Source organism: Vitis riparia, chromosome 15 (assembly GCF_004353265.1).
Source record: "Vitis riparia cultivar Riparia Gloire de Montpellier isolate 1030 chromosome 15, EGFV_Vit.rip_1.0, whole genome shotgun sequence".
Lineage (NCBI taxonomy): Eukaryota > Viridiplantae > Streptophyta > Magnoliopsida > Vitales > Vitaceae > Vitis > Vitis riparia.
This window is the reverse complement of record NC_048445.1, coordinates 172,230-181,554: the sequence shown is the minus strand read 5'-3', so window position 1 is coordinate 181,554 and position 9,325 is coordinate 172,230.

The window sequence follows — 9,325 nt, the reverse complement described above, 5'->3', positions numbered from 1 at the left end:
CCTAAGTTATGTCTCAGAGGTTTCCCGTGGATGGGATGAGCCCAATAGCAGAGAAATGGGGAAGAGGCCAGTTCAGCAAACGTCAAGAGGGGGAATGTACAATCTGAGTGAAGACATGGAGATGAAAGCCAAGGTGGCTGCCATGGCTAGAAAAATAGAGGAAATGGAGTTGAGAAAAGTTCACGAAGTCCAAGCTATTTCAGAACCTCAACAACAAGCCAATCCTTGCTCCATCTGTCAGTCATTTGAACATATGGTGGAAGAATGTCCACTATTCCAGCAGCAAGAGAAATGTTCGGGGAACAAGCTAACTTGATTGGCCAATGGAAGCCAAATTCAAATGCTCCTTATGGCAACACGTACAACTCTAGCTGGAGGAACCACCCAAACTTTGCATGGAAGCCAAGGCCAAACCCATATCAGTCACCAGCCCAATCAAGCCAACAGAGTCAAGGTCAATCCTCAGTTGAGCAAGCACTCGTAAGCCTTAGCAAGGTTATGGGTGACTTTGTGAGTGAGCAAAAATCCATCAACTCTCAACTAAATCAGAAGATTGACAACGTAGAGAGTACATTGAACAAGAAGATAGATGGGATGCATAATGAGTTGTCTCAGAAAATTGACAACATCCAATATTCCATCTCAAGGCTCACAAATTTAAACACTGTCAATGAGAAAGGGAAGTTTCCCTCTCAGCCTCACCAAAATCCTAAGGGGATACATGAAGTGGAATCCAAGGATGAGGATTCTTCAAAGGTGAGGGACGTGCAAGCTATTATCACTTTGAGAAGTGGTAAGGAAGTGCATCAGCCGGAGCATGATCAGAGGAAAGCCAAAGAAGACAAGGCTGATAGAAAAGAAGAAAAGAAGAAAGAACAAAAGGGAAAGGAAGTTCAGATGAAAGAAAGCATCATTCCTAGCATGGGTGAGGAACCTCAAATTCTTTTAAAGGAAGGCATGATGAAGAATCACATGCCTCCTCCTTTTCCTCAAGCCTTGCGTGGGAAGAAACCGATCAAGAATGCTTCTGAGATTCTTGATGTGCTAAGACAAGTGAAGGTGAATATTCCTTTACTTGATATGATCAAGCAAGTACCCACATATGCAAAGTTTTTGAAGGACTTGTGCACTGTGAAAAGAGGACTCAATGTTACAAAGCAAGCCTTCCTAACCGAGCAAGTGAGTGCTATAATCCAATGCAAGTCTCCAATCAAATACAAAGATCCGGGGTGTCCTACAATCTCAGTCAATATTGGAGGAACCCAAGTGGAGAAGGCATTGCTTGATTTGGGGGCAAGTGTTAACTTGCTTCCATACTCTGTATACAAGGAGCTGGGGTTGGGAGAACTCAAGCCAACATCGATCACCCTATCCTTAGCTGACCGATCAGTGAAAATCCCCAGGGGGGTAATAGAGGATGTATTGGTTCAAGTTGACAAATTCTACTATCCAGTAGATTTTGTGGTGCTTGATACGGATCCCATTGTCAAAGGGATCAACTATGTTCCAATCATCCTTGGAAGACCATTCCTTGCAACATCCAATGCAATCATCAATTGTAGGAATGGGGTCATGCAACTCACTTTTGGGAATATGACATTGGAACTCAATATCTTCCATCTATGTCAAAAGCACATCCATCCTGAAGAAGATGAGGGCCCAGAAGAAGTGTGTATGATAGATACCCTGGTGGAGGAGCATTGTAATCAGAGTATGCTTGATCAGTTTAAAGAGAATCCAGATGAAAGCCATGAATATCTTGATGATGGGTTAGCTGAACCCATGGGAATGAATGCCGTTATGTCAAACTGGAGACAAAAGCCAGTGATCCTCCCTTTGTTCAAGGATGAGGAAGAGATGAAAAAGCTAAGGATGCAATCCTTAAGCTTGAATTGAAGACCCTTCCTGCCGAGTTGAAGTATGCTTACTTGGAGGAAGGCAATAAAGCCCCGGTGGTAATTTCTTCTTCTTTAACCGTTTCACAAGAGGACAATCTTCTAAGAATCCTTAGAAAGCACAAGAAGGCCATCGGATGGCAAATTTCTGATTTGAAGGGGATAAGCCCATTGATTTGCACGCACCATATTTATATGGAGGAGGGAGCTAAGCCAACTCGTCAGCCACAGAGGAGATTGAATCCTCATATGCAAGAGGTAGTAAGGGCTGAAGTGTTGAAGCTTCTTCAAGCGGGCATCATTTACCCCATTTCAGATAGCACTTGGGTGAGTCCAACCCAAGTTGTTCCAAAGAAGTCCGGGATAACCGTAGTCAAGGGGGAAAATGGGGATGAAGTGTCCACACGCCTCACAACTGGTTGGAGGGTGTGCATTGACTACAGGAAGCTGAACACAGTAACGAGAAAGGATCACTTCCCTTTACCTTTCATGGATCAAGTCCTTGAGAGAGTATCTGGGCATCCTTTTTATTGCTTCTTGGATGGGTATTCCGGGTATTTTCAAATAGAGATTGATGTGGAGGACCAGGAGAAGACTACCTTCACTTGTCCATTCGGCACCTATGCTTATAGGCGGATGCCTTTTGGATTATGCAATGCTCCTGCTACCTTCCAAAGATGCATGCTTAGCATTTTCAGTGACATGGTTGAACGAATCATGGAAGTCTTCATGGATGACATAACTGTGTATGGGACTTCTTTTGAGGATTGTTTGTCACATCTTGAAGATGTTTTGAAAAGATGCATAGAGAAAGACCTCGTACTCAATTGGGAGAAGTGCCATTTTATGGTAAATCAAGGTATTGTTCTTGGGCACGTAATCTCAAAGAAGGGTATAGAGGTAGATAGAGCTAAGGTGGAACTAATTGTGAAGTTGCCACCTCCCACCAATGTAAAAGGAATAAGGCAATTCCTTGGGCATGCCGGGTTCTATAGGAGGTTTATAAAGGATTTTTCCAAGATTGCCAAACCTCTTTGTGAATTATTGGTGAAGGATGCCAAGTTTGAGTGGGATGATAAATGTCAAAGGAGTTTTGAGCTTCTTAAGCAATTCTTGACATCAGCGCCCATTGTGAGAGCACCAAATTGGGAGTTGCCATTTGAAGTGATGTGTGACTCAAGTGATTATGCCATTGGGGCTGTTTTGGGACAAAGAGAAGATGGTAAACCTTATGTGATCTACTATGCAAGCAAGTCTTTGAATGATGCTCAAAGGAATTACACCACCACTGAGAAGGAATTACTTGCTGTGGTGTATGCTTTGGATAAGTTCAGAGCTTATTTGATAGGGTCTTCCATTGTGGTATTCACGGATCATTCAGCTTTGAAGTATTTGCTAACCAAGCAAGATGCCAAGGCTAGGTTGATTAGGTGGATACTTTTGCTTCAAGAGTTCAACCTCCAGATCAGAGATAAGAAAGGTGTTGAGAATGTGGTAGCTGACCACTTGTCAAGGCTCAACATCGCTCATGACACCCATGGACTTCCCATAAATGATGATTTCCCTGAGGAATCCTTGATGCTTGTGGAGGAAGTGCCATGGTTTGCACACATTGCCAATTACTTGGTCACGGGAGAAATACCAAGTGAATGGAGCTCTCAGGATAAGAAAAATTTCTTTGCCAAGGTCCATGCATATTATTGGGAGGAGCCTTTTCTCTTCAAGTATTGTGCGGACCAAATTATAAGGAAGTGTGTGCCTGAACAAGAGAAGCATGGGATCCTATCTCATTGCCATGAGAATGCATGTGGAGGCCACTTTGCTTCTCAAAAGACGGCGATGAGAGTTCTTCAATCGGGTTTTTGGTGGCCCTCACTTTTTAAGGATGCCCATGAGGTAAGTAAAGGATGTGATAAGTGCCAAAGACTAGGCAAGCTTTCAAGGAGAAACATGATGCCTTTGAACCCCATCTTGATAGTGGATCTTTTTGATGTTTGGGGCATAGACTTCATGGGACCTTTCCCTATGTCTTTTGGCCACTCCTACATCTTGGTAGGAGTTGATTATGTTTCAAAGTGGGTTGAAGCTATACCCTGTAGAACCAACGATCACAAAGTGGTTCTCAAGTTCCTAAAAGAAAACATCTTCTCGAGGTTTGGAGTGCCTAAAGCAATCATCAGTGATGGAGGCACTCACTTTTGCAACAAGCCCTTTGAAGCTCTTTTGGCCAAGTACGGAGTTAAGCATAAGGTGCTACACCTTATCATCCTCAGACGAGTGGCCAAGTAGAGCTAGCCAACGGGAAATTAAGAACATCTTGATGAAGGTGGTGAACACCAATAGGAAAGATTGGTCTGTTAAGCTCCTTGATTCCTATGGGCGTATAGGACGGCTTATAAGACTATCCTTGGGATGTCACCGTACCGTCTTGTTTATGGCAAAGCTTGCCATCTTCCCGTTGAGATTGAGTTCAAGGCATGGTGGGCCATTAAAAAGCTCAACATGGATTTAACTAAGGCTGGGCTAAAGAGGAGTTTGGATTTGAATGAGCTTGAGGAATTGAGAAATGATGCCTATCTCAACTCAAAAATAGCTAAGGAAAAGCTAAAGAGATGGCATGATCAGTTGGTGATCAACAAAAAATTCTTCAAGGGACAAAGAGTCTTGCTATATGACTCTAAGCTTCACCTATTTCCGGGAAAGCTCAATCAAGGTGGGTAGGGCCTTTTGTCATCCACCAAGTACACTCACATGGAGTAATTGAGTTACTCAACTCAAAAAGTGAAAAGACCTTCAAGGTAAATGGGCAAAGACTCAAGCCCTACATCGAGCCATTTTCCCGTGACAAGGAGGTACTCATCCTCCATGACCCATCACATCCTTGAGAAAGTGTGGTAAGTTGATGAGCTTAGCATGAAAAGCTAAGTGCTCATCTCTTTTTGTTTTAATTTTAGTATTACATTCTTGTTTACTTTGCATTTTTAATACTTTTGCACATATTTTGTTTAGGTTTCTTAGTTTTGATTTTGATTTTTTTATGTTTTTAATGGAGCTTTGATGTCCAATAGCAGGTACGAAAGCTCACAAGCTCACAAATGTGGAGAGAAAGGTGAAATAGGGGAGAAATATATCTAAGTCCAAGCTTAAAACCCCATTTCGCAACTCAACAAGTGAGTTGCAAAATTTTCGCAAGGTGAATTTCACATTGCGAAAATTTCGCAAGGTGAATTTCACATTGCGAAATGCACATTTTGGCAAGATGCAAAATGCAACCTCTCGGGATTGCACTTTCGCAAGGGGAGTAACCAGTGCGAAAATTTCGCAAGGTGAATTTCTCCTTGCGAAATTTCGCAAGGGGTAACCAGTGCGAAAATTTGCAAGGTGAATTTCACCTTGCGAAATTTTTTCAAAGTTTATCTCCAATTTTAACACCCCTGCAAGCTACATTCAAATGCCATTGCAACTTATATGAGTATACCATCATGGCATGGACCCTTTGAGCCTTGTCCTCAGCTGCTCAAAGTGGGGCCCACTCATCATTTTTGTAAATATTTAGTATAAATTCCTCTCTCATTCAATTTTTGAATTTTGAAAAAGGTGGTTCAACCTTCTCAACTCCAAGTCCACATCATAAGAGGTACCACTTCCTTCCTCCTTATTTTCGATTCAAACATTGAGGACAATGTTCATCTCGGTTGGGGGAGAGATGAGGAAGTAAGTATTAGTTTAAATTTTTATCATACTTAGTTAAATTAGCTACTTTTTAAAATTTTTAAAAATTTTTGCTTTAAACTCCATGGATATTAAGGATTAACTCTCAAAATTAAATGAGAGAAGTCGAGTTTCAACTTGATTACATGAGTCTTAGAGTTTGTATTATGCTCTTCTAAAAGTTGATGAATTGTTGAAACTCCCATTGCATGCAAACTTATCTCTTCCACCTTAAGCTATTCGCACACACATACATTAGATTCCGGTTATAAGATGTGAAACTATCTCACCCTCTAAGCTTGAGAAATCATAATTTGACACCTTTAACCTCTCTTTAATAGTGTTGGGACACCTCATAAAGACCAATGAGTCTTTGAAAAAATAGAAAAAAAAAAAAGAAAAAAAAAAAAAAAAAAAAAAAGAATAAACTTCTTTGCTTGCCTTGAAACCTGAGCATGGTCCGAAGGGGTGGCGAAAGCCTTTAAAGCCTGGTGCCCTAAGCCTTTATTGGTTGGGAGTCACCGATCCTCTGCTTGTTACATGGGTGAATTGGTTAAGTTTAGTAAGTGAAAAGAATTGTGAATAAGAGGTGCGTTCCTAGCCTATCAAGAGATGGTTAATTTTGCTAAGCTTAAAGAAAGACTTAGGTTGGGGGGAGATGATAGTTATCCATACTATACTCGGAAGCTAATCACATTAACACTTAGCTTTTAGTGGAAGAATTTGATTTGGATCTTTTGAGAGTGGAAATTCTTTTGATGCTTAAACTTGCATAATATCCATTCTTTGTACTCTATGATCAAGTGAATGCTTTTGACAACTCTTATTATAGGTTGAGTTTCACATCTTTATTGATCCATGGATGTCCATCATGCCACTCATATCATTTTTTGGAGTGATTTGCATGATCCCTTTTATGTATATTATTATAGTTACTTAGTTTTTATCTCCTCCATTGCTAAGGGACTAGCAATGAGTCGGTTGGGGGGTGTGATTACTACCAAAAAGTGCTATTTTATAGACCTAATTATAATGGTTATAAGCACCTTTGTGTAGTAATCATATTCATTTAACCCAATTAATTCATTAAGGTCCTTAGTAATTGGTTTTAACCATTTTGTGGCAAGTTTACATGTTTTTATCAGCTTATGAATCAATTCAAGCATGCCAAATGATGGAGGAGCTACTTGGACAAGTTAAAGGAGGATTTTGGAAGTTTACAGGCTTGAATTTCAAGTGGAAACACGAGCACAAGCAAAGAGAATGCAAAGAGGAAAAACAAGCAAAGTGAAGAGGAAAACAGAGGACAGCAGCTGCAGTCTTCTTTCGAACTTTTGGAGCACTTCCCAAAGTCCATTTTCTACATGCTATATACCATTTCAAAGCTCAGGAAGTCAAAAATCCAACGCTTCAAACCGTGTACAATTTGGAGCTGAAATGAGGAAGATATGGCCTTCGGAAGACAACTGCATCAAATCTTGTGAAAATTTCGCAAGGTGAATTTCTCCTTGCGAAATTTCGCAAGGAGGATTTAAGCACATTGCGAAAATGCCGAATTTCCTCTGTTTTTCCACGCACGCACCACCGACTTCCCATATATTTTTAGCTTGTATTTTCTCATGTAAATTCCTTTTGTAACCTTGTAATCAACCAATGAAAAGGTTGCTTTTGTATTAGCTTTGTAATTTAGCTTGTTATGTCTTTAAATAGAGTGAAGAGCCTTAGACAAAAAAAAAGCTTGTAACCCGTAACCTTAGAAATTATAAGAGCTCTTTTGTTCAAAAGCTTCTTTTCTCCTTTCTTTCTCATTTTCTTAGTAGCCAAACATCCTTGGGAGGATGAAATCCCCAAGGATGAGAGGCTAAAACCTTTTAGTTTCTTGAAGTAATGGATGCCATGTGAAGCTCCCGTGTGAGGATGGAGATTTCCAAGCCATAAATGTAAGTAGCCAAGCATCATAAATGCTTTCATTCAAAGTAAAGCTTTTAATCCCTCTGACTTGCTTTGAATGGCCAATACTTGATAACCTTTTGGTCTCAGTGGATTCTTATTGTTAGATCCATGACGTTCATTAGTTATCTCCTACGAGCCATTGTATTGCAAGGGGAGGAGATGTCCTATATCAATAAAAGAGCATTTATGAGGTTCAGCTACCCTTTTTGTAAGTTTTCAAGGACTAAAACTTAGTTGTTAAACTCATACCGGTTCGGGAAGTAAGCATCACCTTAGTTGCTTCCCCAACTCGAGGTGAAAAGTCCCAAAATCTCCATTTTTACACCGTGAGTTAAGCATGGCTATCCAAAGCTTTGAGAAACTTCTTTTTCCATCTTTTAACCTATTTTCATGTTAGTTTAGTTTACAACACCTTCATCTTTTTATGTTTTCATCTTAACCTAATTTTTATTAAGAAAAGTTCACTCCATCCTCCGAACTTCACCAGTTAAAGTAAAAATCCATCCCAGTGTTCGATCCTAGAGCCACTATACTATAGTAGCTTTGCTACTTTAGTGTAAGGACGTTAGGTATAAATTTTGTTGATACCCTTACATGCCAAGCTACCAAGAGTCGGGTTATCAATTAATCTATGTGATTATGTAAATATTTTTACAGAAGGCTCATCAATAAGAAAGGTTAGCAACTTGCTTGGAGGGTGAAACTCTACTCAAACAGAAAACTTTAGTTTTTAACATGGACTATGTAGCATATATTTGGATAAGGTTATGCTCCAATCTCCACTGCTAGCAAAAATAGGGGCACAACCTCAAGGACCTGACTTCCCAGCTAGAATTCTTCTTAGGTACTGTTTTTGTGGATGGGAGAGGATAGTTGATATAGAAGAGAATCCAAAAGAAACATTAGTCAATCATATACGTCACAATTTCAATGTTTCTAACGTATTTCTCTCCAGTAAACCGAGGCCCTTCTTTCCTCACATAGAACAACAACAAAAGGTTCTCCATTTTTGTGGTTGCTTCAGATAAAGTGGTCTATCACAGTACAAAAGACATTCCAATTGAAGGCAAATGGAAAATTTGATATCTTAAAAAATCATCATAATTATTGAAATTGTCAGAGACATTCATAAACATATTCTCAGAAAATGGGGAAATTGAAAGGAAAATTTTGGGTAAATTGGGTATGCTGTAAATCATCAATCCAGGAGTATCCAAGACTTGTGATTGCCATAAGAAGAACCAATTAAACCAGAGAAAAAAAAAAAGGAAAAAAATCATCAAGAAATGAGGGTTTCAATCTCACCAAGATATCAAGCTTCCCAAACTGGGCTTTGATGAAATTTGCAATGGAAGAAATACTAGCAGGATCCCCAACATCAAGCTAATGAAAATCCAGATTAGAGAGACCAGATCCTTTGAGACTTTCTAGAGCTTCAAGACCCCTCTTCTCATCTCTAGCTGTTAATACCACTCTCACCCCATTGGTAGCCAACTGCCTACATATTTCCAACCCAATCCCTTTATTTGCTCCCGTAACAACTGCATACCTGAGTCACACCCAATACACAAGAAAGTAAGAAAAACAGTTGTTTTATATGTGGTTGGAGATTGTGAAAAGGGCAATGGGATAAAAACCAAGTACCTTGTTGCTGCTTCAGCCATTGTTGATGAGATGGGTATTGTGTTTGAAGTGCGGAAGAAGATGGAATTTTGTTTCCTTGCAAGGTTTGTTGTACTAAAAACAAGAGTAATGAAGATTATTGT